Source organism: Phacochoerus africanus, chromosome 6 (genome assembly GCF_016906955.1).
Source record: "Phacochoerus africanus isolate WHEZ1 chromosome 6, ROS_Pafr_v1, whole genome shotgun sequence".
Taxonomy (NCBI): Eukaryota; Metazoa; Chordata; class Mammalia; order Artiodactyla; family Suidae; genus Phacochoerus; species Phacochoerus africanus.
The window spans coordinates 3988014-4015727 of record NC_062549.1 but is presented as its reverse complement, the minus strand read 5'-3'; the positions used below and the strand labels follow the sequence as shown (position 1 = coordinate 4015727).

General features: G+C 47.9%; 1 long non-coding RNA gene across 1 annotated transcript in view; it reads left to right on the top strand.

Annotated features, from left to right (window-relative positions):
- The window catches only part of LOC125128999 (uncharacterized), a 58031-nt gene that overhangs the window by 18740 nt on the left and 11577 nt on the right, over positions 1 to 27714 (top strand). Inside the window, exon 3 of the long non-coding RNA XR_007135378.1 lies at positions 2403 to 2524. This is a non-coding gene — a long non-coding RNA (uncharacterized LOC125128999). The remainder of the gene's footprint in view (positions 1 to 2402; positions 2525 to 27714) is intronic.

Below are 27714 nucleotides of genomic sequence, written 5' to 3'. Positions count from 1 at the left end.
ATGAAAATTCTCGTCCATGGTTTTGGTAAACAAATGCTCTTATTATTACTTAGGAATAGAATTTCTGAGAAATAAAGTATTCATGTGTTTAGTGCTGATAGATATGGCCAACCAGTTTTACCCAATGGTTGTAACAATTTACTTTCCTACTAGCAATGGTGTAGGATTGCAACTGACAAATTCTTAGTCAACAACCCGCATTTAGATTGTCAGTCATTTTTATTTTAGCTTTTGGGAGTGTGAGAGCATTTACTGGAATCTCATTTTACAGTAAATTTGCATTTTTCCATATACTTGGCCTTTTGGAAAAAAATTTTTGCAAACTGTTTCATTTCTTGCTCATTTTTCTATTAAATTTTCTTTCTTCTTCTGACTTAAAAGATTTCTTTATCCTGAGTATGAGTCCTTCATAAGTTATAATCATCTCCTACCCATGGCTTGTATAGTTCTTCTCTTACTGGAGTGTTTTGATGAATAGAAAGTCTTAATTATATCCTAGACAAATTATCTTTTTAAAAATACTTAATGGTTTGTGCATGTTTTTCCTGTTTAAAAAAATCTGTGCCCACATCATAGCATTAAGCCATTCTTCAGCGTTACCTTTGGGAATTTACAACAATTTTCCTTTTCTTTTTAGATCTATAATCTGTCAGGAATGAATTTTATGTTTCCAGTGAAGAAGGAATCAAGATTCATATTTTAAAAATATGGATATACAATTTATCCAGAATAATTCATTTGTTTTATTACAACTGTGTGTGTGCATGCACGTGTGTGTGTGTGTGTGCTAACACTTAGTGGAAACTGTATTATATTCCATTCCTCTATCTGCCTGTTTCTACATCTATTAGTGTATTGTCTTAATTATTTAACTTTGTGTAAATCTTAACACTTGATAATAAACATCCTCCATGTCTGTTTGACTTCTTTAAGATTAACTTAGTGATTTTTTTTTTTTGTCTTTTTGCCTTTTCTAGGGCCGCTCCCATGGCATATGGAGGGTCCCAGGCTAGGGGTCTAGTCGGAGCTGTAGCTGCCGGCCTACACCAGAGCCACAGCAATGTGGGATCCGAGCCACGTCTGTGACCTACACCACAGCTCACGGCAATGCCAGATCCCTAACCCACTGAGCAAGGCCAGGGATCGAACCCACAACCTCATGGTTCCTAGTCGGATTCGTTAACCACTGAGCCACGACAGCAACTCCTAACATGGTAATTTTTTGACTATTTGTATTTATATTAAAATGACCCAGGTTGGAGTTCCCAATGTGGTGCATTCTGCCGCGCCAGAACACAGGTTCAATCCCTGACCTGGTGCAGTGGGTTAAAGGATCCAGCATTGCTGCAGCTGTGCTGCAGCTCGGATCTGATCCCTGGCCCGGGAACTCCATATGCAGTAGGGCAGCCAAAAAAGAAAAAAAAAAAAGTCTCAGGTAAAAGAAGCAATATCTAATTTGATTTTGGATTCATCTCATTTTGTTTTTATTTTCTCTATGATTTTTGGCTCCAAATTCTAACTTCCTTGACAGATTATCTGTGCCAATAAATAAACAAACACACAGGTAGGCAGTGCACAGGCAGTTCCTGGGATACAGGCAGTTTTTGGTCTCCTGTCACATTGATTCCAGCCTCGATGGGCTGGGAGGTCAGCTTTTGGCTCCTGAGACATAAGCAAAGTCATGGCTACAGAGGCTTGATTGCCGGGAAACCATGCTTTGGGGATGCTTCCTTTCGGAACCTAGAGAACACGCTGTGTGAAGCTCAACCTGGCCACCTGGAGATGCCATGCAGGGGGCTAAAGGTCTGGTTAAGTTTCCAGCCAACAACCAGCACTAACTTGGTGGCCTCAGGAGTGACCTTTCTGGAAACGGGTCCCTGACCCTTTAGAGCTTCCCCACTGTAGCCATCTGCCCAGGTGTAGGATCTTGAGAAAATTAATGACTTTGGTTAGCTTAAGCCTCTAAAGTTTGGAGCCTCTTTATACACCCATAGAATATGTGTGTGTGTGTATGTGTATATGTATATATTGTGTGGTTTATTGTACATTCATAGAATTGTAATGTGTAATGAAATTATCTATCTATATATTTGCTTTTTAGGATCACACTCGTGTCATATGGAGGTTCCCAGGCTAGGGGTCCACTTGGAGCTATAGCTGCCGGTCTACACCACAGCCACAGCCACGAGGGATCTGAGCTGCATCTTTGACCTATACCACAGCTCACAGCATGCCAGATCCTTAACCCACTGAGCAAGGCCAGGGATCGAACCTGTATCCTCATGGACACTAGTTGGATTTGTTTCTGCTAAGCCACAATGGGAGCTCCTATATATATATATTTTTTTTAAAAAAACTCTTTTCTATTTTTTTTTTCTTGCTTCATCCATGGCGTGTGGAAGTTCCTCCGTTATTCTTGGAAGAAGCATTGGTCTAACGGTTTTTCACAGTCAGCGGTGAAAATATAATTGAAGAGCAGTATTCCACTGCGAATGGCGTGGAAGAACGGTGTGGTTGAAGCACGGTGAGTGATTGAACGCTGTGCTGCATTAATCCAGTCCACTCAATAAAGATGGGGCAGGCTGGCTTGCGTGAAATGCATTCCTGTGATGGACATTGTGCTGATAGGACAAGGATTGTGATTGTTCCCAGGTGCTTGTGGGGTTGGTGAGTAACAAGCCCTTGGAGTCACTGAAGTGCAAATGGTATAAATGTATGTTACATGTCATGTTTCTTATTCCCCGTAACGGAAGAACCTAAGAGAACAGATGCGGCTGATCCTGCAAGCGAGGTCTCTGTTTTTGGGTAATTACACTCTTTCACAGTGACGTCTTTACATTTGGAAATAGGTGTCAGGAACACGGTGGGGCAGGTATGTTCCAGTTAAACGGTCTCTCCTGCCCTCCTCTGACGATCCTGGCGAACACGGTGCGGATTCTTGCATGTCTCTGGAATGATTCTCAGGCGGGCTGCAAGTAATTTGAGGCTGATAACTGTTAACATGCTGAGGTTTGCAAATGACCGGCTTTGTAAATAATTTAGATCCATTCAAGGTTACTGCTGTGAAAGTCTACGTGATTGTGTGTTGATGTCTCCCTAAAACTATGTGCTGAGAATCCTCTATCCACCACCCTCCCTCCTTGTTCACGGGGCTCTTTCCACTTTGCCCCACGCTCTCGGGAGCAATCTGAGGGAGGGAGCTGGTGCAGCCACGGTTTTACTCTCTTGACGCTCCTGCGAGATCCCTGCAGCTTGACTGTGTCCTGGACCCACGGCCACAGCTCAGCTCAGGTGCTGCTCCCACACAGCTCGCCTCCCTCTGGGCTCCAGAACCGTACCTCCAGCACCCCTGCAGGCCTGGGGGGGCCGCGACTCACCACCGCCACCAGCTTTGGGAGGGCGCTTTCCCTCCTGACCCCCCAAATCCTGCCCGTGGGAGGAAATCGTCCCCTTCACAAAGGGTTCCCATGTAGATTCTCCTTAAATAGCCGCGTGCCTTCTCTTTCCTGCCAGGCTGTTAATGAGAGGTAGGATGATGTATTTCTCAGCATATTACTTCAAAATCTGGGTTACCTGGTGGGACTGATGTCTGAACTTGACTTAATTCATCATGAGCCAGACACGGGTCTGAAAAATAAAGCTCAACCTCTGAATTGAGCCCCACGCAGCCCTTTAGAAGTAACAAATTATAACAACGGCGTTGTCTGCTGTGAGAAATCGTGGGTCCTGGGGTTTCTGAACCTGGGGTTTCTGGTGATAGATTGTCATTATCCGGTTTTAACTTTCCACCTTCCACCTGTGAGGAAGAAACTTAAGAGCAGCTCATCTGAGCTCCCGGTTTCCGGACGCGGGAAAACTAGGGTCCGGAAAGCGGACATTCCTTCCCGGGGATCAAGGTGCCGGCGGGTCTAAGCGCTGCCTCGGGAGGCCGAGGCTGCAGGATGAGAGGGGCGCTTGTGGACCGAGAATCCGGAAGTTGGTTTCTACCAGACTCACCCAAGTGAACGCCGAGCACCCAGTACCAACACCTTGTTCTAGACGTGAGTGAGGCAGACATCCATCCTGCCCTCCGGCAGCGTCCATCCTCGCGGGGCAGGTGGAGAGTTGAAACCAGATAATTACCCTCTGTCACCACGACGGTGAATGAGGCAACCAAGTAACAACAGAGAGAAGCCCACTTTAGGACGCAGCCGGGGAAGCCCTTTCGGCAGAGGTGACGCTCACGCCCAGATGGCCCAGTAAGTCCGCGTGTTCCTCCCCAGGACTTGCCGTGTACCGGGCTCTGTGCTGGGCGGGACCTGACCGTGGCTCTTAATAAAGGGACCGTCAGTTTTCCCACGACAGGGGTTATGATGGCGACGGACAGGATGCATTGCAGTTGCCCGAAGGGGGGTTCAGTGCCCTGGGGAGGTTGGGCAGGAGCCCCGAGAAAGTGAGGCTCCCAGCTGGGGACCCCAAACAAAACCAAAGCCAAATGTGGGTGTGCCTGGGGCCACAGGAGGCTTCAAGGGACAGGCCGGGTGCTTGAGCCTGAGTGTAAAGGGAAGCCAGCGGCAAAGGTGAGGCTGGGGGTTGGGGGGCGACCAACTCTCAGGCCTTGCTCTAAGGCCTGCTGTCTTTAGAGCATTGGAAGGAACTAGGCCTCCTTCGGGGTGTGTGTGTGTGCATGGAGTCAGACACAAAGATTACTCTGCCTTTAGCATGGGAGAGGCCTGGTCGGGCTGTCAGAATATCACGTGGAAAGGCCCTGAGATCAAAAGAGCTCTGCGCATTTCTTTGAAAATTTGAAAGGAGACTGATGTGTTGGCACATCACGAGTGAGGGCGGGGGTTAGGCAGAGGCAGTGCCGAGCCACTGGGCTCTGAGATGTGCTTTCAGTGACCCCCTGGGAGCCGGTGCCGCTGTCTCATATTCCTCACTTTCTGCCTGCGCGGCCGTGCTCAAGCCCCTGGTCCTCTCAGAACCTCAGTATCCTCATACGTCAGCTGGGGCAAACGCAGGAGCTCCTGCTGTGGCTCATCAGGTTAAGGACCAGCATAGTCTCCATGAGGATGTGGGTTCAATCCCTGGCCTCACTCAGTGGGTTAAGGATCCAGTGTGGCTGTGAGCTTCGGCATAGGTTGTAGACGAGGCTCGCATCTGGCATGGCTGTGGCTGTGGTGTAGGCCAGCAGCTGCACTTCCAGTTTGACCTCTAGCCTGAGAACTTCTATATGCTGCAGGTGCAGCCCTTAAAAAAAAAAAAATTGGGCAAACACAGCCAGCGTTGCAGGGCTGCCAGGAAGACAGAAGCGTGGATTCTGTTGCCACCATCATCTCATGTGTGTCTTGTCATTTCCATCTGCACAATGTCCCCACTGAGCTAGGCCACTGACTGCTCAACTCCATGTGTTAATAGTTACCAGGGAACTTCAAATACAGCCCTCCCGCCTGATTCAGGCCCCGGCCCCTGACCTAGACTTGGCAGGGACAGGGCCTGGGAACCTGCATCATCAAACATGGACGCCAAGGGCCTGACGTTCGGAGGCCCCTTGACAGGACGTCCTCAGCAGGCCCTTGGACACCAGGCTTTCCTGGGTGGGCGCCCCTCACCTGGCGCTGTGTCCTTGCTCCTGGCCCTCTGGAGGTCACCTGGCTGCCGGTTTCCCACTTCGGGCTCCGGTGGAGTCTGTGCAGATTACACCGGACGCCTTCTCTCCTCTCCCGGCTCCTAATCCAATTATCACCGCAACCAGATGTGACAGGCGCCCTCCCAAACCCATTTAAACCTCTCAAAGGGCACCGTTCAGGACCCAGGTTTTTATCTTCCACCAGGCCCAGCCGAGAAGCCTGGAAGATCTCCTCCGGCTAATTAGCAAGGAGATGTCCTCTGCCAGAATAATCCGATTATGGGGCCCCGGAGCGGCCGTGGACTGTCCCCGTCAGACCCGCACGCAGAGAGCACAGCGGGGCCGCAGGGGGCGCCGCCACCTCAATTGTGCACCCGCTCCCTCCAGATGCTTCCAGGCCCTGTCTCTCTCTCTCTGTTTTTGAAATGATGATGAGGATAACGGTGCCTTTCCCCAGGAAAGGAAACGCACGTACACAAACTGATTTACCCCCTCCAGAGCTCCCGGGCCTGGTCAGGCCTGGGGCCTCCCCTAGCGGCTGACGTGACCAGCCATGCCGGCCACTCGCAGAGCCCAGCTCACTGCGTTTCCTTCTGGACCTTTTCTCGTAATGCTTTTCTGGACCTTTTCTCGTAATGCTTTTCCTTGCAGACGTGGGATCGTGCCGTGGCCATGGTCCCTCGGTCTTTGAATGAATGGATAAATACAGGCAAAGAACCAGCCTTTGAGATGGAGATCTGAACCCCAGTCCAGCTTGCCTCTCCCACCTCTGAACTTGGAAATTGCACTCAGAGAGCCAGGGCCCCGCTGGTCCCCTGGGGGAGTAGCACGAGGCCCCAGAGAGCCCCTGGCCTGAGTCAGATCAGTTCACGGGAAGCTCTGGGCGGGTGTGCCGTGCTGGCTGCTCTCAGGATGTGATGGGGTGACGGCAGCTGGCATTTTTTGTGTCCTGACTATACTCCAGCCACTGTGCTGCTGATCTAAAACTCATGAATTAATATGGCCTCGAAAGAGCTCTGTCAGGTAGGTAAAAATCCAAGGATTTTATAAATAATTTGGTAGAAAAGCCTGGCCAGAAAAGGCATGGTATTATTAGAGTTTTCATTTATTTTGTTCGTATGAATATTTGTACCTCCGTGCAAAAACAGGAATAAGTTTCCTTAGAGTCCTGCCTTAGACCCTCTCTGGGCGTCCGTCAGTATCAGAGAAAAGCACTGAATTATATGAAATGTTCTGAATTCTGAAACATTTCTGGACCCAAAGATTTTGGGTAAGTAATTCAGGCTTGCATATATTAGACTCATTAAAATTTTTTTTGTGTGTGGAGGTTCCCAGGCTAGGGGTCTAATCGGAGCTGTAGTTGCCAGCCTACACCACAGCTGTAGTAACACCAGATCCGAGCCCTCTGCAACCTACACCACAGCTCATGGCAATGCCGGATCCTTGAGTGAGGACTACATACAGCACAGCCACAGCAACTCTGGCTCTGAGCCGTGTCTGCGATCTACACCACAGCTCATGGCAATGCCAGATCTCTGACCCACTGAGCGAGGCCAGGGATCGAACCCACATCCTCATGCTTACTAGTCAGGTTCATAACTGCTGAGATCTGACGGGAATGCCTTCGTCTTAGCTTGTATTTAACAGACTTATCACCTAATTTGGAATCCAGGAACAAGGAATCATTAAGTTTTTCTAATACGCTTTAGGTCTGGCACCTGTCAGAGGCAGCACTGTGTTGAAGAAACTGAATTACATTTTCGGGCTTTGAGGGGATACCCTGCAAAGAAGGAAATATTCCCAGGAGTGAGGGAGGCATGAAGAGAACTGACACAGGGTGTCGAGGTGCCTGGGGACAAGCAGCTGTGGGATACTGTTTCCATCCCTGGCTGTGAAGGGCCCCGGGGGGCACAGAGAGAGATTAGACTCCAGAAAGAGCTGGTTTGCAGGAGAGCCCCTGGGTGAGGGCTGTGTCCTGTGTCGGGGTGCGTGTCAGCCGTCCCTAGACCGTGGCCTGGGCAGTGTTATGTCCTGTTGTCTGGTTTTCCACTCGTGCTTCCAGATGGCCAAACCCAAACAGGGGGAGAGGGCGAGGAGGCCAGCAGAGACCATTCACCAGGATTCGGCCTCACAAAGTACAGCGACGTCAGGAAAGTGGACAGTGGACCTTTGGGCAGAGTGGCCAGAGGCCCAGTTGTATGATGGTGTGGTGGGTGCTCAGGTGTGTGGGCTGACCGCACACCACACCGTCACGGCCCCATCAGTCAGTCAGCTCCCGCTGCTCTAACAAAACACCACGGACTGAGTGGTTCAAACAACAGACTTAAAAATTTTTTAATTGGAGCGTAATTGATTTACAATTAACAACAGAAAAATTTCCGGCACAATTCCAAAGACCGACGTCCACGATGAGGGCGCCAGCACGGCTGACGGGCAGACAGCCACCTGCTGGAGGTGTCCTTACGTGGGGGGAAAGCCCTCATGTCTTTCCCTTTCCTCACAAGGACCCTCCTTCCATCCTGCCCCCCCCCCCATCTGCACCTGACTGCTTCCCCGCGGCCCCGCCTCCAAAGGCCGTCGCCTTGGCAGATGGGACGTCAGCACGGGATGGGGGCAGGTCCTGTTCACAGCACCTCAAGTTCCCTCGTGGCAGTCGTGAATTCCCTCATTCATTTAGAAACTTTTCTGGGCACTTGCAAGTACCTTCCTCCTCTTTTCTCTCTCCTGAGGAGCACTTTCCATCCTCCGGTCATCGTAGCCAGTCGCCCTGTGAGCGGGGCAGCTGAGGCATTTCCCTGTTAACTCATCGCGTCAGGACTGAGAACACTGTTTTTGCAAAGACGGTCTTCTGTTTATCCGGGAGAAATACTTTACGAGCTTTTGAGGTAGACACGAAATACAGACGCGTCCGGGATAAAGCCTTCCGAGGCGGAGGTCCTCTGTAAATCCGTGAGCCCCCCCCCCCTTCGAAGAGCATCCAGTGGTCAGAGACGGCAGTGGAAGTGGAGCTGCGTTCGTTGACGTGGACAGACTTGAGGGTGGGTGTGGGGCCGGAATCTGGAAAGGAAGGGGAGCAGGAATCCGTGTCCGTGAGGGGCCGGTGGGAAGAGGAACAGAGGGAAGATGAGCAGCGCCACCCAGCCTGCGCGGAAGCTCGGGCGGGAAGGGAGTTTGGGGATGTCTGCCCGTTTTTGTGAGTTGTTTCCATGCGGGGCGTGCAATATAAACCTTCCCGCACTTGAACACTTTGGGAAGGTCTGTGCTCACGGAGGCTCCAGGGCAGATGGGTTACTTCAGGGACCCCTTAGAGGGTGAGTTCTGTTCCGGGTGAGCAGGGAGTGAGTGAAGCTGCTTCAGCACCTGTCAGCAGGAGAGCAAAGGAACATCCATGCAGCCTCAGTTTCACAGACAAGCCTCTTGAGGTTTGGCAAGTGCATGATCTAAAGCTATGTTGCTTGTAAGTGATAAGAGCGCATTAAGGTCGCTTTCAGATTTGTCTGGCTTCCATGGCTGAGTTCTGTACACTCTTCTCTAATGTTTGTAAAATGATCAACCAGGAACTCCTGGTTGATTTTTAAAAAATTGTTCTTATCTCTTGGAACTCTAAGTGAGAATATAATTATTTTCCGTGGCCAAAATCAACATTTCTGTAACTATGGTTTGTCTAACTTGATTTTGACATTCTACATGAGAATGTGTGTGTGCACTAATTTATTGCAGTAATTTTGAAAAAATATATAAGCATTTTGGATCACTTTATAGTCATCAGCAATCATGCCTTATTAGCCCCAGACACAGGTTTGTGTTTATGACACTCCTGACATGAAGTGTCCAGTTCTACTGATTTAATTTTTTCTGATTAGTGAAAAAATTAAAAAGGAAATCTTAATATGTAAACCATGCATTTGCATCTGATTAGTTAAAGCAAAACGGGTGTCCTGCTGCGTTATACCATCAATGAGTATTTGTTTTTCCCACACCAGGGATGAGAAAAGCAGTGAGGAAATGACAGCACGTGTCATAAATCAGAAAAACACTAAAACACTTCGAAATGGAAAGAACTCTCTGGTTAAAGGCCATACTATGTTCATGTAATGTTTCAAGCAGGTTCTTCTTTTATTCTGTCACAATTTTGACGTTTCTCAAGAATGGTGTTTGTTAGTTCCCGTCATGGCGCAGCTGAAATGAATCCAACTAGGAACCATGAGGTTGCGGGTTCGATCCCTGGCCTCGCTCAGTGGGTTAGGGATCCGGCGTTGCTGTGGCTGTGGCGTAGGCCGGCAGCTGCAGCTCTGATTTGACCCCTAGCCTGGGAACCTCCATATGCCGCGGGTACGGCCCTAAAAAGACAAAGACAAAAATAATAATAATAATGGTGTTTGTTGAAATTTTATTTGCTTCATGGTTTCTTTTATGCCTCTAGTATAAATTTTATTTGGTTTTATAGTTGATTCCATAAGTTTGTGCTTGATTTTCTGCACAAAGGATAATGGAGCTTTCAAGGTTCCTGCCTCTTTAACCCACTGGAATTGCATCTGGATTGGATCTCAGGCTCTCCCCACATTCTCACTCTGTGGGGTGTTGGGCCCCTGACCCCCACCCCACCCCCATTATTTAAGGGGCAAAGTTACCCCTCCTCCCTTGACCACCTCATTCCTTTAAAAGGCACCTGATCTGCTCAGCCTTGAGCTGGAACCCGAAGTATTGTCTCCGCCCTCCCCTTTCCCTGCCTGGTCAGCCCGTATGTTCAGTGTTTTGTGCCTGAAACCACAGCTCCCGAGATGTTCTCTCCACGCCACTCAAGCTCCTGTATTGTTGACACATTTTCCCACCGTCTTCATTGTTCTAATCTTTGTGGTTTTTTTGTTTTTTGGGGTTTTGTTTGTTTTTTTGTTTTTTTGTGGTTTTTTGTTTTTTTGTTTTTTTTTGTTTTTTTGTTTTTTTGTTTTTTTGGTTTTTTTTGCATCTTCCATTTGCAGCATATGGAAGTTCCCAGGCTAGGGGTTGAATTGAAGCTACAGCTGCTGGCCTACATCACAGCCACAGCAACACCAGATCTGAGCCACTTCTGCGACCTGCACCACAGCTCATGGCAACGCCAGATCCTTAACCTACCGAGCAAGGCCAGGGATAGAACCCACATCCATCATAGATCCTAATTGGGTTCATTATTTCTGACTCCTTTCTTTGTCTTTTTTTTTTTTTTTTTGTCTTTTTAGGGCTGTACCTGTGGCATATGGAGGTTCCCAGGTTAGGGGTCCAATCGCAGGTACGGCTGCTGGCTTACACCACAGCCACACCAGATCTGAGCTGCGTCTGCAACCTACACCACAGCTCATGGCAACGCCAGAATTTCATTTTATTTTGTTGGGGGGGGAACTCCTTTCTAATCATCTTTATCTTTCCAAAGGACTCACTCTCGGCTGCTATGATGTCTTACTACCACTTGTTTCAGAGAACAGTACGCCTGAAGGGTTTTTCCTCCTAGGTTACCACCCGTCAGTGTAGACCATGAAATCCATTTAGGGGGCTAAATTAGCCTTTAAAAAATGAAGTAAATCGGAGTTCCTGTCATGGCGCAGTGGTTAACGAATCCGACTAGGAACCACGAGGTCGCGGATTCGATTCCTGCTCTTGCTCAGTGGGTTAACGATCCGGCGTTGCTGTGAGCTGTGGTGTATGTAGGTTGCAGACGCGGCTCGGATCCCGCGTTGCTGTGGCTCTGGCGTAGGCCAGGGGCTGCAGCTCCGATTGGACCCCTAGCCTGGGAATCTCCATATGCCGTGGGAGCGGCTCTAGAAAAGGCAAAAAGACAAAAAAAAAGTAGCAAATGAAGTAAAATAGAATAAGAAGTATCAGATTGCATGGCAAAAAAAAAAAAAAAGGAAGAGTCCCCATGTCCTGGCTGGTATCATAGGCCAGCTTCTTCCACTTTGGGGGCCTCAATTTCCACATGTAAAAAAGGAGAGGTTTGACTATGAACTGTGGTCCTCAGACTTTATGGAGCATTAGAATCACTGGGGGAGATTGGTGAACATGCGTGTTCAAGGTCTCCAGCTTCAGAGAACCCAAGGCCATGGTCTGGTGGCCTCGGAGACACTGTCTTTGAGTGCCTTGCAGACCGCCCAGAGGAGGTGTGTTCGGCTCACACCCTCTAGTGCCATCCTTAGGCAGTGGCTCTCATGCTGGTGGCACGGCAGAATCACCCAGGAGCCCTGCAATCACAGTGCTGTCTCGTGCTTCCCCTAGACCCGCGTAGACTTGCCCACATCCACGTTTTGCTGAAGAAGCTCCCTCGGTGACTCGGCGCAGTCAGGATTTTCCTGACAGTGGTGCTGTTGGGTAGAAATGCCTGTGGGTGCTCACCTGAGCCAGGACACGTCAGCAGCCCCCACAGACATTTCCCTGCCCAGAGACAGAGCTGGGGCTGGCCCAGCACGTCTGGTTTGCAGGATGCATCTCAGCATCGCCCATCAGAGCACTTTGAAAACAAAACACAAAACAAGGTTTACCACTCCCAAATCCTCGAGGGTACAGTGCCCTGGGGCGTGGGTGGGGTGGAGGAGGTCCTGAGTAGAGAAAGCACGCACCTGGGCTCCGTCTCTATTGTGGTCATGGGTGGGGGGCCTAGGGTTTGGCAGGTTGACTCTTTATTGGCAAATTTAAAACATTGGAACAAGAATTAAAATGAAAACCAAGTGGTCAAACGGTCAGTTACCTGAGTCAACAAGAGCTCTAAAGAGAGGCCCTTGATGGGCGCAGCAGCCTGGCTCTTTGTCTAGCGTGTGGCTGGCGGTATGTTTAGTCAAGATGGAACATATCTTTGAAGTGGATGCTTGGCCGTCAAAAGCCTAATGCACTTCTGTCAAAAAACCCAACTGTCAGGTGCTTGCACGACAGGGTCAAAAGAAAAGCCAGGAGAGAGGTAGCTGGTTGTGCCAGACCCCGTGTAACAGACAAGGAGAGACCACAGGGAAGACGGGAGGAAGATGCAAGATGGAAGGGAACCTGCTTGCTTTAGCATCGGTCGTGTCATCTCAGCCAGTCCTAGGGGTCAGCATTCTTTTCTTGTCCTGCAGAACAGAGGCGGGAAGCATTTTCCTAGAAGTGACGGGACCTATTCCAGATCTCAGACAGCAAGCGGCCAAGCCAGGATTTGAACTCATGTCTGTTCCGCCCCAAAGCCCACCCATGCCAGTGCACGGGAAACCAGAAAGCAGGTGGGAGGGTCCTTCACTTTTTCTGGGTCACTTGGTCCACGTGCCTGGAGAGTACATTGTGTTCTAGCCTCTGGGATGGCAAGAAAAAAGCCACGAGCCAAACCACCCAAAACAAGATCATCTCCCTGAAAAAAGACATTTTGCATTTTTGTTAAATCATAGTCCTTTCAATGGCCATCTAACCCCTGCTGTAATACCCCAGCCCCATGGACTTGTGGGGGCTCCAGGGAAGAATCTATACTCCATTTACCCGCGAGACGTACACCTGTGCCCCAACCAATGGGGGATGTCTTCTTTAACCCACTTCCGCAGACCTACTCTGCTTTTACAAAAGCTCTGAGAACTATTAAAGAGAATGAAAGCAAATAGCAGCACGGACTTTCTCTTTTGATGTAGTCTTTAGAAGACGATTCAGCAGCATGTAGGTCATCTGAGGAAGCACGTAGATGAGTCAGGATTCTGGCAATTTCCCAATTCGACACGGGAAGTGTGTGTCCTACTCAAGCAGTCTGTTGGAACCGAACCCAGGAAGGCAGAGGCAGCTGCCCCGAATGTGCGCCAGTTTGCTTGTGTGTCCGCGTGCACATGTGAGAGCGCTTTGCCTGTGCACTTTTTAACCCTGCTGGAAGGGAGTTCCTCCCGCAGACATCCCACTGAGGACTAGCAGTGCGTCTTAATCACATCGCTGAGAACCTGCAGAGGCTCCCTGTTGGCCGGTGGTCGGACAGGATCACCTGACTCCTCAAGGGTCGTGCAAGGACCTGCAGATCCTCCTGCTTGAGTATCAGAGTGTATGATATGACGGAGGTGGGGGAGAATGACTGCAGCCTCTGTTTACACAGCACCATGGTACTGGCATAGAGAGAGAATGGGAGGATGTGGCGAAAAGGCGGTGGTTTCGCCTGTCCCCTGGTATTCCCCTGGTATTCCTCTGTGGATCTGTACCACATCTTTGTTTATCCCTCACCTGTCGATGGACATTTCAGTTGCTCCCATGTCCTGGCTGTGGTGAAGAGCGCTGAGGTGAACGTCGGAGTGTGAGTACATTTTTGAATTAGAGTTTTGTCCAGATATATGCCTAGGAGTGGGATTGCGGCATCATATGGTAGCTCTATTTTTAGTTTTTTAGGGAATCTCCATATTGTTTTCCATAGTGGATGTGCCAGTTCACATTCCTACCCACAGTGCCCTTTCTCCACATCTCTCCCAGCATTTGTTATTTGTAGACTTTTTTTTTTTTTTGCTTTTTAGGGCCACACCCGTGGCTTATAGAGGTTCCTGGGCTAGGGTTCGAATGAGAGCTTCAGCTGCATCAGATCCGAGCTGTATCTTTGACCTACACCACAGCTCATGGCAACTCTGGCTCCTTAACCCTCTGAGCGAGGCCAGGGATCGAACCCGAAACCTCATGGTTCCCAGTCGGATTTGTTTCCGCTGCACCACAACTGGAACTCCCTGTTATTTGTAGACTTTTTGATGATGACTGTTCTGACTGGTGTGAAGTGGTCCTTCATTGTAGTTTTGATTTGCATTTCTATGATAATTTGTGATACTGAGCATCTTTTCATGTGCCTATTGGCCGTCTGTATGTGTTCTTTGGAGAAATGTCTATTTTGGTCTTCTGCCCATTTTTTGATTGAGTTGTTTGTTGTTGTTGAGTTGCATGAGCTGTTTGTATGTTTGAGAATTAAGCTCTTGTTGCTTGCATCATTTGCAAATGTTTTCTCCCAGTCCACAGGTTGTCTTTTCATTTTGTTTATGCTTTCCTTTGCTGTGTGAAAAAGCTTCTAAGTTTAATTAGGTCCCATTTGTTTATTTTTTCTTTTATTTCTATTGCCTTGGGAGAATGACCTAGGAAAATGACTGACCTAGGAAATCATTGGTACGATTTATGCCAGAGAATATTTTGCCTGTGTTCTCTTTCTAGGAGTTATATGGTGTCATGTCTTATATTTAAGTCTTTAAGCCATTTGTCGTTTATTTTTGTGTTTGGTTTGAGGGTTATTTTAACTTCGTTGATTTATATGCATCTCCCTACATTTTTGTAAATTGTCCCCTTTTAATCTTGTTTCAAGTTCTCCAATTTGAGTGTGCCATCTCTTTCCCACCATAAATGCAGCACATTGCTTTCTGCATCATGGGTGTTGGTGTGTTAATTTGTACAATTGTTTTATGGTGAGGTTTTTTTGTTTGTTTGTTTGGTCTTTTTAGGGCCGCACCCATGGCGTATGGAGGATCCCAGAATAGGGGTCAATTCGGAGCTGTAGCTGCTGGCCTTCGCCACAGCCGCAGCAACGCCAGATCCGAGCTGGCATCTTCAACCTACACCACAGCTCATGGCAACACAGGATCCTTAATCCACTGAGTGAGGCCAGGGATTGAACCTGGGTCCTCACGGATGTTAGTTAGATTTGTTTCCACTGATCCATGACAGGAACTCCCATGGTGAGTTTCTTGAAGGCGTGACCCATAACGGTTATTTTCTGCTATTGCTCGTGGTTCATTTGTCCATATTATATAATTGTTTATGCATCACTTAACAGGTATTCATGGAAGGCCTTCTTGGATCAAGGCTCTGTCTAGGTGTGGGGAGTACAGAGTCGTGTAAGCCAGGTTTGGGGTCTAAAATGTGCCGTAAGTTTCACTCGTGTGTGGGAATTAAGCAGGCGTATATGCTATCCATTATAATACTCCTTAAAAGGGCTCAATTAGAAATATGTAGGTACAGGAGTTCCCATTGTGGCGCAGCGGAAACGAATCCGACTGGTACCCATGAGGATGCGAGTTCGATCCTTGGCGTCACTCAGTGAGTTAAAGATCTGGTGTTGCTGTGAGCTATGGTGTAGGTCACAGATGTGGCTCGGATTGGTGGCACAGGTTGGCAGCTACAGCTCCAATTCAACTCCTAGCCTGGGAACTTCCATATGCCACAAGTTCAGCCCTAAAGTGCAAAAAACAAACAACAAACCAAAAAAACCACAGGTACAAATACTATTGAAACTCAAGGCAAGTAGAATGTCTGTGGAGCTGGAGATCATGGTTGGACATGTTAAAGCCGGCTTCCCTGGGAGAGCATGTACTTAGAGGAAACAGAGCCAAGGAGCAAACCTGGGACCCAGAGCACAGTCAGGAGCCACAAGTACAGTGTGATGTTGATGGCAGCTGCATTCACGTCTGGCTGATACACAGACCCAAGCGCGGAGGTGAGAAGCATCTGGTCTGAGGGAGGAGGCGTGGCTGAGGCTGGTTACAAGATCAGAAGGGAAACACCCTATAGGGGTGCTTGCAGGGAAGCCTTCTAAGATATGGTGGCAAATGAGTGACGGTCGTACACGGTCACAGGGGAAACTTCCAAGGCAAACACTGAGGGAGCTGCTGAAGTCAAGGCAGTAGAATATAAGACAGATTTCTTCATCTGAGCCGAGCAGAAGGAATGGAGACTGGAAGTCTGATACTCTCAGGTGTTTAGCCTATAATATCATTAGGGCCCACATAAATACTTGTTTATCAGCTGCACACAGCACATTGTGCATCTTCCGTTTGTAGTCGAGAACAAGTGACTATTGCTTTGTTAAAAATGATCTATTTTGTCAAGTCTTGAACTGAAATTCACGTGACTATTTTTATCTGTGTATTTTCCAAATGAATTTCTCAACTCTCAGTAGGAGCTGTATTTGTTGTAAGCCAGATATCTCCCCTCTTACAGTCGCAAAATGCTCACTGGAAAACAACAGTTGTGGTACCGCTGAAGAGAACAGAGAACTAGGCAGTAGCCTGAGAGATTTTCGGAAGGAAACTTTTCTGCCTGGTGAATCTAATCTTCCGTGACAGGGTAACGGTACTTAGCGACGGGAAGATGGTGAGAGGTGAAACATGTCTTGACTTGAGCCAAGTTATGGATTCTTTATTGCGTGACACATCTGTTTCATATTAAAAAGATATTCTCAATGACAACTGCTAGGTACACACCCGGTCATGTCTTCTTGGATAATATTTTGTAAATGAAAGCCCGTCTTAGCCAAGTTTAAAGAAGGGCTGTTTAAAAAGATGGACTGAAAGGTTGGAATTCTAAAAATCAAAAGTCATCTTCAACTCTCCATCACTCTGACCCGTCTCGTCTAGTCTTCATATCCTGTCAGTTCTTCCACCAAGGACTCCAGATGTAATGATTTCCATTGGCAGAGCCACAGGGAGCGGAGAATTCCTGGATGTTTCATCCCATCACCTGCTTCTCTACACCCCACCTGCCACGGGTCTACTCTAGAATGCTGGCGTCTATTTCCAGGAATATTGGAATAGCTTCTCAACCCCCTGGTTTATAACCAAGGCTCGAATTCCTGGTGTCATCAGTGACCTCTCCTTACATGCTGTACATAATTTCTGACTGCCTCGTCATCACCGCTGGACTTCAGCCCTCGCCTGTGCTATTGGCAGCATCTTCGTGCTCCTTGAGCCACCATTCTGTTCTCAGATTACTTTTTCCCGTTTTGGTCACATAAAGCCTCTGCGGTTCCTATTGCCCCCCAAAATCAGACCGGAGGGCTTTAATGTCCGATTACAGTCTAGCTCACATTTCCTCTTTTGTCTTTAATCTCCTGGTCAATTACTCATCAGTCTATAGTCGGGTTCTTAAAAATTCATCAACACGGAGTTCCCGTCGTGGCGCAGTGGTTAACAAATCCGACTAGGAACCATGAGGTTGCGGGTTCGGTCCCTGCCCTTGCTCAGTGGGTTAACTATCCGGCGTTGCCGTGAGCTGTGGTGTGGGTTGCAGATCCCACGTTGCTGTGGCTCTGGCGTAGGCTGGTGGCTACAGCTCCGATTCGACCCCTAGCCTGGGAACCTCCATGTGCCGTGGGAGCAGCCCAAGAAATAGCAATAACAACAACAACAACAAAGACAAAAAAGACAAAAAAAAAAAAATTCATCAACACCGCAGTGCTTTTTGGGTGCCTCCGTATACACTTTTACCCTGAATGCTCACACTTTCCAGTATCTGTGCCTTTCTCAAAAAACGCCATGTGCCAAGGAGACAAGCCGAGTGCTGCCCCTTTTCACAGAAATCCTTCTCTGACTCTCCCAGTGGAAAACATTATTTTCCTTGGGACTGTAAACCCTCACTCTTTCCTAGGGCAATCTTAGACCATCAACAGACCTTGGATTGTTACTTAGAATACCTGCAAGTTTGGAGAGATGAATAACTGGGTCTTGCATATTTTATTAGTGTGACTCCCGCTTTCATATTTTATCAGTGTTTTGAGAGTAAACAACAAGGGGCAAAGGAAAAGGATAAAGAGGAGAGAGTCTGCTGCTGCCGTGAGGTAGGAAGCCAGAGCCTCTGCTTGGCCAGGACCACGAGGGAGGCTATCAAATGGCCAGATTCCAGATGTATTTTGAAGATGGTGCCAAGCGAATTTGCAGACGTAGGACCCCTGGGGTGTGAGAGAAAAGAAACAACGTGGAATGACTCCAAGTTTATTGGTCTGACCAACCAGAAAGTTGGAGCTCATGGGGAGACGTGGAGAGCCAGTATTGAGGGGGAGGTCAGGAGTCAGATTTAGATTTGTTCTTTTAATTTTTGTCATAGTTGATTTTCTGTAAATTTCTGCTGTACAGCAACGTGCCCCAGTCACGTATGTACTTCCTCATGTCTGTCATCGTGTGTCGCAAGCGATTGGATGTACTTCCCTGGGCCATAGAGCAGGACCTCCTTACTTAACCATTCCAAGGGCAGTCAGGTCTAGGTTCGTGATGTATGAGTTAACTCGTAAATATGCCACTGGAAAGTTGGAGCAGGTCAGCGTCTAGAGAAGACTGGCACCCAGGAGGGATGTCTGGTCTGGAAATAAAATGCTCTGGATCTAAAACTTGGGGGTCGCCAGTGTCATGTAATATTTGAAGCCGTGTGACTCATGCGATCCCACAAGGAGTGAATGCAGAGAAGGAAAGAGATTTAAAAACTCATCTCCGTGGCACGCTGGTGAATTGGGGAATGTGGATCATCCAGAAAAGGAGGCTGAGACATAATTAGGAGAAAGACAAAAGAGCATATGGCAGCCTGGAGGCTGAGCACAAGAGGTGTTCAGGGAAAAGAGAGGCTGCACTGGTCAGATCCTTCTAAAATGAGCTGCGCACGGGGACGTGACCTCTAGGTGTTGCAGCACGGCAGCCCCGGCGACTTTGACAGGGAGAGTTTGGGATCCTTAACCCGCTGAGCGAGGCCGGGAATCAAACCCGCATCCTCATGGATCCTAGTCTGCTTCATTAACTGCTGAGGCACGAAGGGAACGCCAAGGGGATAGACACTTTCTAAAAAGCACACTTTCAAGGTACAGGAAAGACAGGCAAATTACAGGACATTTCCTTTAATGTGGGTCTTAAGTCTTACATGGCCTATTCTTTCTAACATGCAGGTATTTGATGTGTTTTGTTCATGGCCTGATATTGGAAAAGAATGAGGTAAAGAGGTAGGTACTGACATAGGCAGCTATGATAGTCTATGGGGAAGAAGCTACTAATGAAATGTGTGTAGGTTATAATGTCATTTATATTTTAAAACACCTAACTGTGTGTGTGTTCGTAAATACAAAAAAACAAAGAGCAAAAAAACCAAAAACCAAACAAACAAAAAAACTGCACAACATGCACAACAGCATCTAGAAGAATGCAGTTATTAATAGGAATAGTAAAAAGAGGAATTTTAACAGTTCCAGTGAGAGAACTAGGGGGTTGGGATATGCAATGAGTAGCTTTCAGTTTTTATTATATATAACAATTTTAATATGACAAACATCAGAAAAATAAAAAGCGGATATGATTCTTCAGGGAGTCGACATTACTACGTCGAATCCAGGCTCGTGCAGTTGAACAGACGTTTGGCGTCAGTGATGGGTATTGCAGCTCAGTTTTGGGAACCTGGTCTAATCGTGTGCTGTCCCTCTCTGACCTTTAGGGCCTCCGTGCTCTCAGAAGCACAAGTGGAGGTCAGGATGCGGTGGCATCCGAGCTTCTTCCTCATTCCACACGCCGTGTTCTTTTACCTCCGTGTTGGGAAGTGTGCTGGTGGGTCAAGTGCAGAAGTTTTCCTTCTGACACTTCTTTGATCCTAAGTCATGGAGTAATGTTTGGAAATTTCATTTATCTTAATTTGGTCTTCGTCTTGCAGGTGGGAAAAATGATTTCGCATTACATCAGTGCTTTTCAGCCTGACCCCACGCTCCCTTAGCCAGCAGTTACCTTGGGGGAGTCACCTCAGCTTTATAAGCCTCAGGCTATCATGTTTGAAAGTGGTGGGAAGAACAGTGATTTCTTTGCAGAATTGTTGGGTAAATAGAATTTGCGAAAAAACCTTTCACAGAACATTTCATAATATTTCAAGAAAATAAGTGATGTGTAATTTATAACATTTATAAAAGCATAAAGAATAATAGTGTCCCTGAGAAAATCCCAGCCTGCAGAGTTCCAGGATTATAGCAGAAGTCTGCCGAATGAATATTTTTGCTTCTTTCACACCCCCACCCAGTTCTCCTTTGAGGGCATGACACTCTACCAAGGCCTCTATTTTTTTTTTTTCCTAATGGCTGCACCCACAGCTTATGGAAACTCCTGGGCAACCTACGCCACAGCTGTGGCAATGCCGGATCCTTAACCTGCTGCTCCATAGTGGGAACTCCTACCCAGGCCTTCTTTGTTGAGAACTTATTACTCCAGAAGAAAGATATGCAGGCATTTCAGAGGAAGATAGTGTATAAGCTGTTAAACAAGAAAAACCTTAAATTTCCATGGATTTCTTTTCTTTTCGGTTTTTTTTTTTGTTTTGTTTTTTAGGGCTGCACCTGCGGCATGTGGAAGTTCCCAGGCTAGGCTTTGAATCGGAGCTGTAGCTGCCAGCCTACACCACAGCCATAGCAACGCCAGATCTGAGCCGCGTCTGTGACCTACACCCCAGCTCACGGCAACACCAGATTCTTAACCCACTGAGTGAGGCCAGGGATCGAACCTGCAACTGTCGGAGGGCTTGCCAGACATGCATGTATACAGGCCATAGTGAATCAAAGAAACTAGATGGCGCTTGAAGAATGACGCTAATCTAGGCTTGAAAATACATGACTTTCCCAGACCCCTGGGGGAAAGGGAGTGAGACGGGAAATGTACATTGGATGAGGGGCTACTTGAAAGCAAGTGGCCATATACTCCAGATGTTGTCGATGGAAAGCCATTGAGGTTCTTGTTCTCATGACCAGAACCCTAAGGGAGCTGGAGGAAAGGGCGTAAGAGCCTTCAGCAGAAACAGTATCATCTTCCTCTGGGGGGGTTAATCATTTGCAGCATCTTTGAATACAAAAGGTCTGTGCCTGGCGTATCTGTAGCCTCCATCAGTAACATTGTAGATGCCACATGGGATCCTGAACGTACAGGGAAGGAGGAAATAGCAAATAAAAATCATGACTTGGCTCAGACGGTGGCTGTTGCCTCTCGAAGGCGGGAGCCCTCTAACCCCCACTCTATTTCTTTGTCTCTTCTTTCTTAATTCTGCGGCGCCGCTGACTTTGGGAAATGGGTTGACGAGCAGGTCTCGTCACGCAACGTCATGATTACTAGTCGAGTTTGTTTCAACTGCGCCACGACGGGAACTCCAAATTTCTTATAGATTTCAATACCAGAATCTTATTTTTAGATGAGTGCAAGCTGAAATTTGAAACCAGACATGAAGACTTTAAAGGTCAAAGGTGCTTCATCATTTCTTTTTTTTAAAATAAGCAAATCCTAATTAAATGGACCCTTGAGCAAAGCCGTAATTTATCAGTGGGTACTTGCTGGTATGGAAAAAGCTGACTTTCAGCTTGTTGAACTTATGAGACATAATACAATGAGGAGGAAAGCAGAGGTGTCAAACGCATCCTCTTTATGCCAAAGGAGACCAGATATTTTTCCTTAGCTCAGACTTAGAAGCATTTTCTGTTTCCATTACAATTTTTACCACCCTATTAGGAGATGATCATTCATGACAGGGATTTGAGTGACTGTTAGGCAATTTCTGAAGATACACGATTGTCCCCGGTGTCTTTGATGAGCTCACTTCCTGAAGCCATCAATAAATGCTTTAAATGCAACCTTGACATTAGCCTTGCGGCTTCCTGGAAGCTTTCTCTGATGTGTTTAATGCATGGGGAGAGAGTGTAATGCATTCCGAGTCTTTGCTCTGGTGACAGTAGTGAGAGGTGAAGGCGGGAAGTCACAGGCGTCCTGCACTGAGGAACCAGCACAGGAATCCCTGCCCCCCGCACAGGGCATGTTCCGAAGATGACGCCTGGGATGGCTTGTTTTTCCTTGGTATGTTAACTGTTCCCTAGAAGAATAACTCAGAGAACTCTCTCAAGGTCACTTCCCTTTATCTGTAATTCGCACGAAGGCCTAACGGGACTCCACTAAAATAAGAGTCAGGGGTGTGGGACTGGCACGTGCACACTGAGGCCTATGGAATGACTGGCCAACGGGGACCTGCTGTCGAGCACAGAGAACTCTCCCCAGTGTTGCGTGACCACCTGTGTGGGAAAAGAATCTGAGAGAGAGCGGACGTGCATATGGTACAACTAACTGAGTCACTTTGTTGTGCAGCAGCAATGATCACTACCTTGTCAATCAACTCGACTTCAATACAACTTTAAACATGAAAAAAAAATAAAGAGTAAAACCTCAGAGGTTCAACCATTGGAGGGGTCAGTTTCACTGGGACGCCGCCACGTGCTGGCTGTAAAAGATGTGGTCCCTGTCTCTGTGGAGGCTGAAGCCTGCCGAGGATCGTAAGAGAGGGCCCCCGAGGTCACTGCATTGCTTTCCTACAGCTGCTCTAACAAAGAACACGGTGGCGTATGACACACCAAGCTTCTCCCAGTTACGGAGCTCAGAAGGCAGACCCGGGGTTCACTGGGCTGAAACTGATGCGTGAGCAGGGCTCTGTTCCTTCCAGGGGCTTGAGGGCGAATCCGTTTCCTTGCCTTTTCCTGTCTCTCTCTCTCTAAGCATTTGCTCTCCTAGGCCCACGGTCCTTTCGTCCATCCTCACCGATGGCAGCACGGCGTCGTCAAGGCACCCTCTGACTCTCCTGCCTCCCAGTTTCACTTGTAGGACCCCTGTGGTCACTTTGGATCCACTGTAACAGCTCCCATTAATATAGTAAGTCGTAGCCTTCCTCTGCCACCACCGAGCTCATCTTCCCCTCCGACAGCCTCCTAGTTCACGGCAGTGGTCTTTCTGATGCCGTCACGGATGCCTTCGTTCACACAGGAGCCATGACCTTACTGGCTCTGTTCTTATTGGGTAGCCAGAATTTTCTCTGGGCAGTTATTTGGGGGCTGGACCTATCTAAGAAATTGTCAAGTGCACACTTCTCAAATTTCACACACTTACTTTCTTGGCAACACGTGTTTCTTGACGATGGTGTTTTAGGGACGGAATGCGCCCTTGGTGATCAGGCTAAACCAGCCCGGCAAATGTGCGAACCCTCTTTGTGTGGTGGGGTAACATCCTAGAGACCGAAGCGCTTAAGGGGGAGTTTCAGCTTCTGATTTAACAAAAATGTTCCTGGAAATCCTGGTCAGTAGGCATCCTTTGGGCACTAGACACCTGAGCCCCCTGAGCCCAGGCTACAGGCATGGGAGGCAAAAGGACACAGTGAGGTCAGGGACCTAAGCCCTGGCCGGGGGCAGGGTGTTTACAGATCTGTACCCCCGGTTGGGCTGTCTCTACCTTAGTGCCACCACCTGCTCTGTAGATCTGTTATCATTCATTGTATTCTTTATTTTTTTTATTTTTTATTTTTTTGCTTTTTAGGGCCACACCCATGGCGTATGGAGGTTCCCAGGAACTGCAGGTGCCAGCCTATGCCAGAGCCACAGGAATGCAGGACTCCGAGCCATGTCTGCGACCTACACCACAGCTCACAACAACGCTGGATCCTTAACCCCCTGAGTGATGCCAGGGATCGAACCTGCGTCTTCATGGATACTAGTCAGATTCATTTCTGCTGAGCCACGATGGGAATTCCTCACTTTTGTTTTTTTAGTGACATCTTTTATATTTAATTTTATTGAAGTGTAGTAATTTATAATGTGTTAGTTTCAGGTGTACAGCACAGTGATTCAGTTATAGATATATAATTTTATATAGCACAGTGATTCAGTTGTGTATCTATCTACATATGTACACACACACATACCTATTCTTTATATGGCACAAATATTCAGGGGTGTGTGTGTGTGTGTGTGTGTATATATATATACACTCCTTTTCAGATTCTTTTCCTTTATAGGTTATTATAAAATATTGGAACATATTTCCATCATCATATTCTTTAGATTTCTCTTTGTCCCTTGACGGGTCATCTGCTATTCTAATAATTCTTTAATAATGCTTTACATTCAGATTTTCATTTTCAAAATACCACGTGGTTTCTGTCTCCTGCTTGGATCCTGACTGTCACAAATAGCTCTTGGTTTAAGGCACGGACCTCATTTCGTGGGCCAACACCCCAACCTCGCGTGACGTCCCCTCAAATCTGTCCTGAGTCTCAGAAGCCCACTCCATCTGTTTGTCAAGCCAGTGATTTTGTTTTACAAGGCACATAGTGGAAGAATTAATTTGTAGGTTTGAGCTCATTGCAGATGCTCCTTCCCAGTGAAAGGACTTCCTTGGTGCATGTTGATGCAAAGCGGGGTCCCGTGGTGATGGATGTGTCCTGAGTCACTGAGTGATGATGGTTCTATTAGAAATATTTCCTGCGGGGAAGACAAATCTGCACCGAGAGTATGTATGTGTTTCTCTTAGAAATCATTGCTGCCCGTCCGCTCTACTGTGGAAGGGAGAAAATAGTGCTCCACCACCTGGTAGCAGGATGCTTGCATTGGGGCGTGGTGCCAGCAGGGTGGCCATGCAATTGCCTTTCTCAAGTAGGACACTCTTGAGAATGAAAGGAGGAGCTAATGGGACATGGGGCAAAGGGATGAAACAAGACCTTAGGGGCAAATGCAAAGGCATGGTTACCCCAGCTGTTGGGAACTTGGCATTGGTCCCTGCTCAAGACACTGCTAGTACTTGGCAGTAGAGCGTCCAGCTCAGCTTGGTGAAGGATGGCCAGCTTGCAGAGCCCATGCATCGCCTTCATTCCTGATGCCACAGAATCTTAGCGCCCAGAGAGCAAACACCAGGGTTCCCGGTGGAAGTCCAAAGATGTTTGGACTTGGTCACTGAGGGTTTCCTTCTGGGGCATGTCTCCTGGTGCTCATTTAGTTTTATCATAAATATGGTCATTCACCCTCTCTAAGCCTGAATTCTTTTCATCCACACATGGCTCCTCAATATGACACTTAATTTCCAATTGTTACTTTTTGGAAAATCCATAAGCAGCCAACCAGTCCATTTGCAGTCATTGTATAGGCTCTGCCTTTTCCATTGTACAATGAATGTATAAAAATACTACCCAGATTCTTCATTGCATAGCTTTCCTGTGTAGCTGTTCTACGGGGCACCTTGAGTGGGGTATCTTGCTGCTGCCACCCACTTCCAGTGATGACAGCACAACATTCAGACTTTGAAAGGGACCCTAATTCTTTCCAGTTGTGTGGGCTGCCATCAGAGAGATGCACATAGGCCTGAGCTAGCGGAGAAGTAGCCCAGTCGTATGCATTAATAAGCTTGCATGGACACAACAAAATCTCATAGATTAGATGGCTCAAAGAACAGAAATTTATATCCTCCCAGTGCTGGAGGCTTGATTTTCAAGGTCAGGGTGAAGGCATGAGTGCGTCCTAGAGGGAATTCTTTTCTGTCTTGCAGATAGATGGTCACTTTCTTGTGTGTCCTCATGTGGTGGAGACAGGAGAGGTGGGGAGAGACATACAGACAGACAGACAGAAAAAAGGTTATGTTGAATTCCTAACATCTGGTCCTTGCGAACGTGACCTTATTTGTATGACCTTATTCGGGAAAGGGGTTTGGGACAGGGATTGGTCTTTGGACATAGGTTAGGATGAGGTTGCACTGAGTTAGGGCAAGTCCTAAGCCAAATGGATAACTGTTCCCATAAGAAGCGGGGAAAAGACCCAGAGAAAGAAAGAGGAGAACACGCTGTGATGAGCAGATGGAGAAGGAAGTGGTGCCTCACAATCAAGGGACACTGAGAATGACGGGAAGTGTCAGAAGCCACAAGAAAAGCCTGGGTTCGATCCTCCCCTAGAGCGTTCAGAGGAAGCACAGTCCCACTCGCCCCTTGATCTCAGACTTGGAGTCTCCAGAACTGTGAGACGATAGCTTACGGTCACCTGAAGCTCCCAGGTGTGGGACTTTGTTACAGGAGCCCTGGGAAAATGACACAGATGCTTTGTTTCTGATCCAGCACAAGTGGAGACTGAGCTGTTTGGGCCTGGGGTTTTCTTCCTGGTGGAGATAGTCCCATTCTCTCCAGCCACACCCGAGGCACGGCCCTGCAGCCTTGAGCTGCTGAGCTGCTTATTGATGCTCACCTTCTCAAATAACCCTCCACAAAACCAAACCAAACCCCCAGACCCCCACACTGCCGGGTGCTGAGCGAGTGTGGGGCAAGCAAGGAGAAAGGGACTTCCTACCATGGCGAGAGTGAGCCTGTCACAGGCTGGGTGGGAGCAGCTCCGTCCACAGTGTGCAGTGGTTCCCTAGCCCCTGTTTGATGTGCGCGCAGGGAGTTCCCGTGGTGGCTCACTGGGTTAGGAACCGACTCGTGTCTGTGAGGATGCAGTTCGATCCCTGGCCTCACTCAGTTGGTTGAGGATAGGTGTTGCCACCAGCTGTGGTGTAGCTCACAGATTCGGGGTGTCTGGGATGTGCATGCGGTACTTGGGAATATTTGATAAGCATCCTGGTTCCCAGGCCTCCCCCCAGATTCCCGGCTCCAGCCCTGGGCCTCCTGGGAACTGCTGGGCCCTAGGGAGGTTGTCCACGGGGTGCACCGGGGAGAACCGTCTCTCAGCTCTAGGGACGAGCTCAGTGTGCTGGCCTGGACTTTTCCGTGCAAAAGGCACTGCGTTGTCGGTTTTAAAAACTGGGTAATCTGAACTGTAGCACAATGGTGCACATTCCATGTCTTTAGTCTCTGGCCTGTCCTCCTTTTTTACCATTTCAAACTGAGAATCTTGGTTTCTGGTCAGCACAGTGGGTCCGAGGTGCTGCCAAATCTGTCACTATACAAAGAGGCTACGACCATGGCCCCAGGTAGCCCGCGGCTTGACTGACCAGCAGATGCAGAATGTCCTCCTAGATGTTAATTTCCTCCCTTCCTTCCTTCCTTCCCTCCCTCCTTCCTTCCCTCCTTCCTTCCTTTCTCTCTTTCTCTTTCTTTCCTTTCTCTTTCTCTCTCTCTCTTTCTTTCTTTCTGCCATGCCCATGGTATGTGGAAGTTCCCAGGCCAGGGATCGAGCCCTGTGCTATAGCAGGGACCCTAGCCACTGCAGGGACAGTGCCATGCCAGATCCTTAACCTGCTGCACCACAGGAGAACTCCACCATTCTATTTCTTTATGAGTGAGTTTGGGCTAATCATTATAACCCGTTTATTTCCTCCAGACTGGAACAGAGTATTTAAACTTCTCCATGCTGTCTAATCAGTGGGTATTAATGACAGTTCTGGGCTTCAGCTTTTGATGGGAAAATCTGAAAAGGATCGTGGCTGTTTCTCCAATAGGCTGCACCTTCCAAAATTCTATAGAAAGCAGGCTGAGACACCTGTGAACATAAATACCTATACTAAATGCATAAACTAAATGCATTATTGAAAAAATGCAAGAAGATGTGACACTGGGGTACATTTCAGTAACTGGGGGAGCCCCTGTGGAAGTCTTGATGCGTGTGGTCCTAC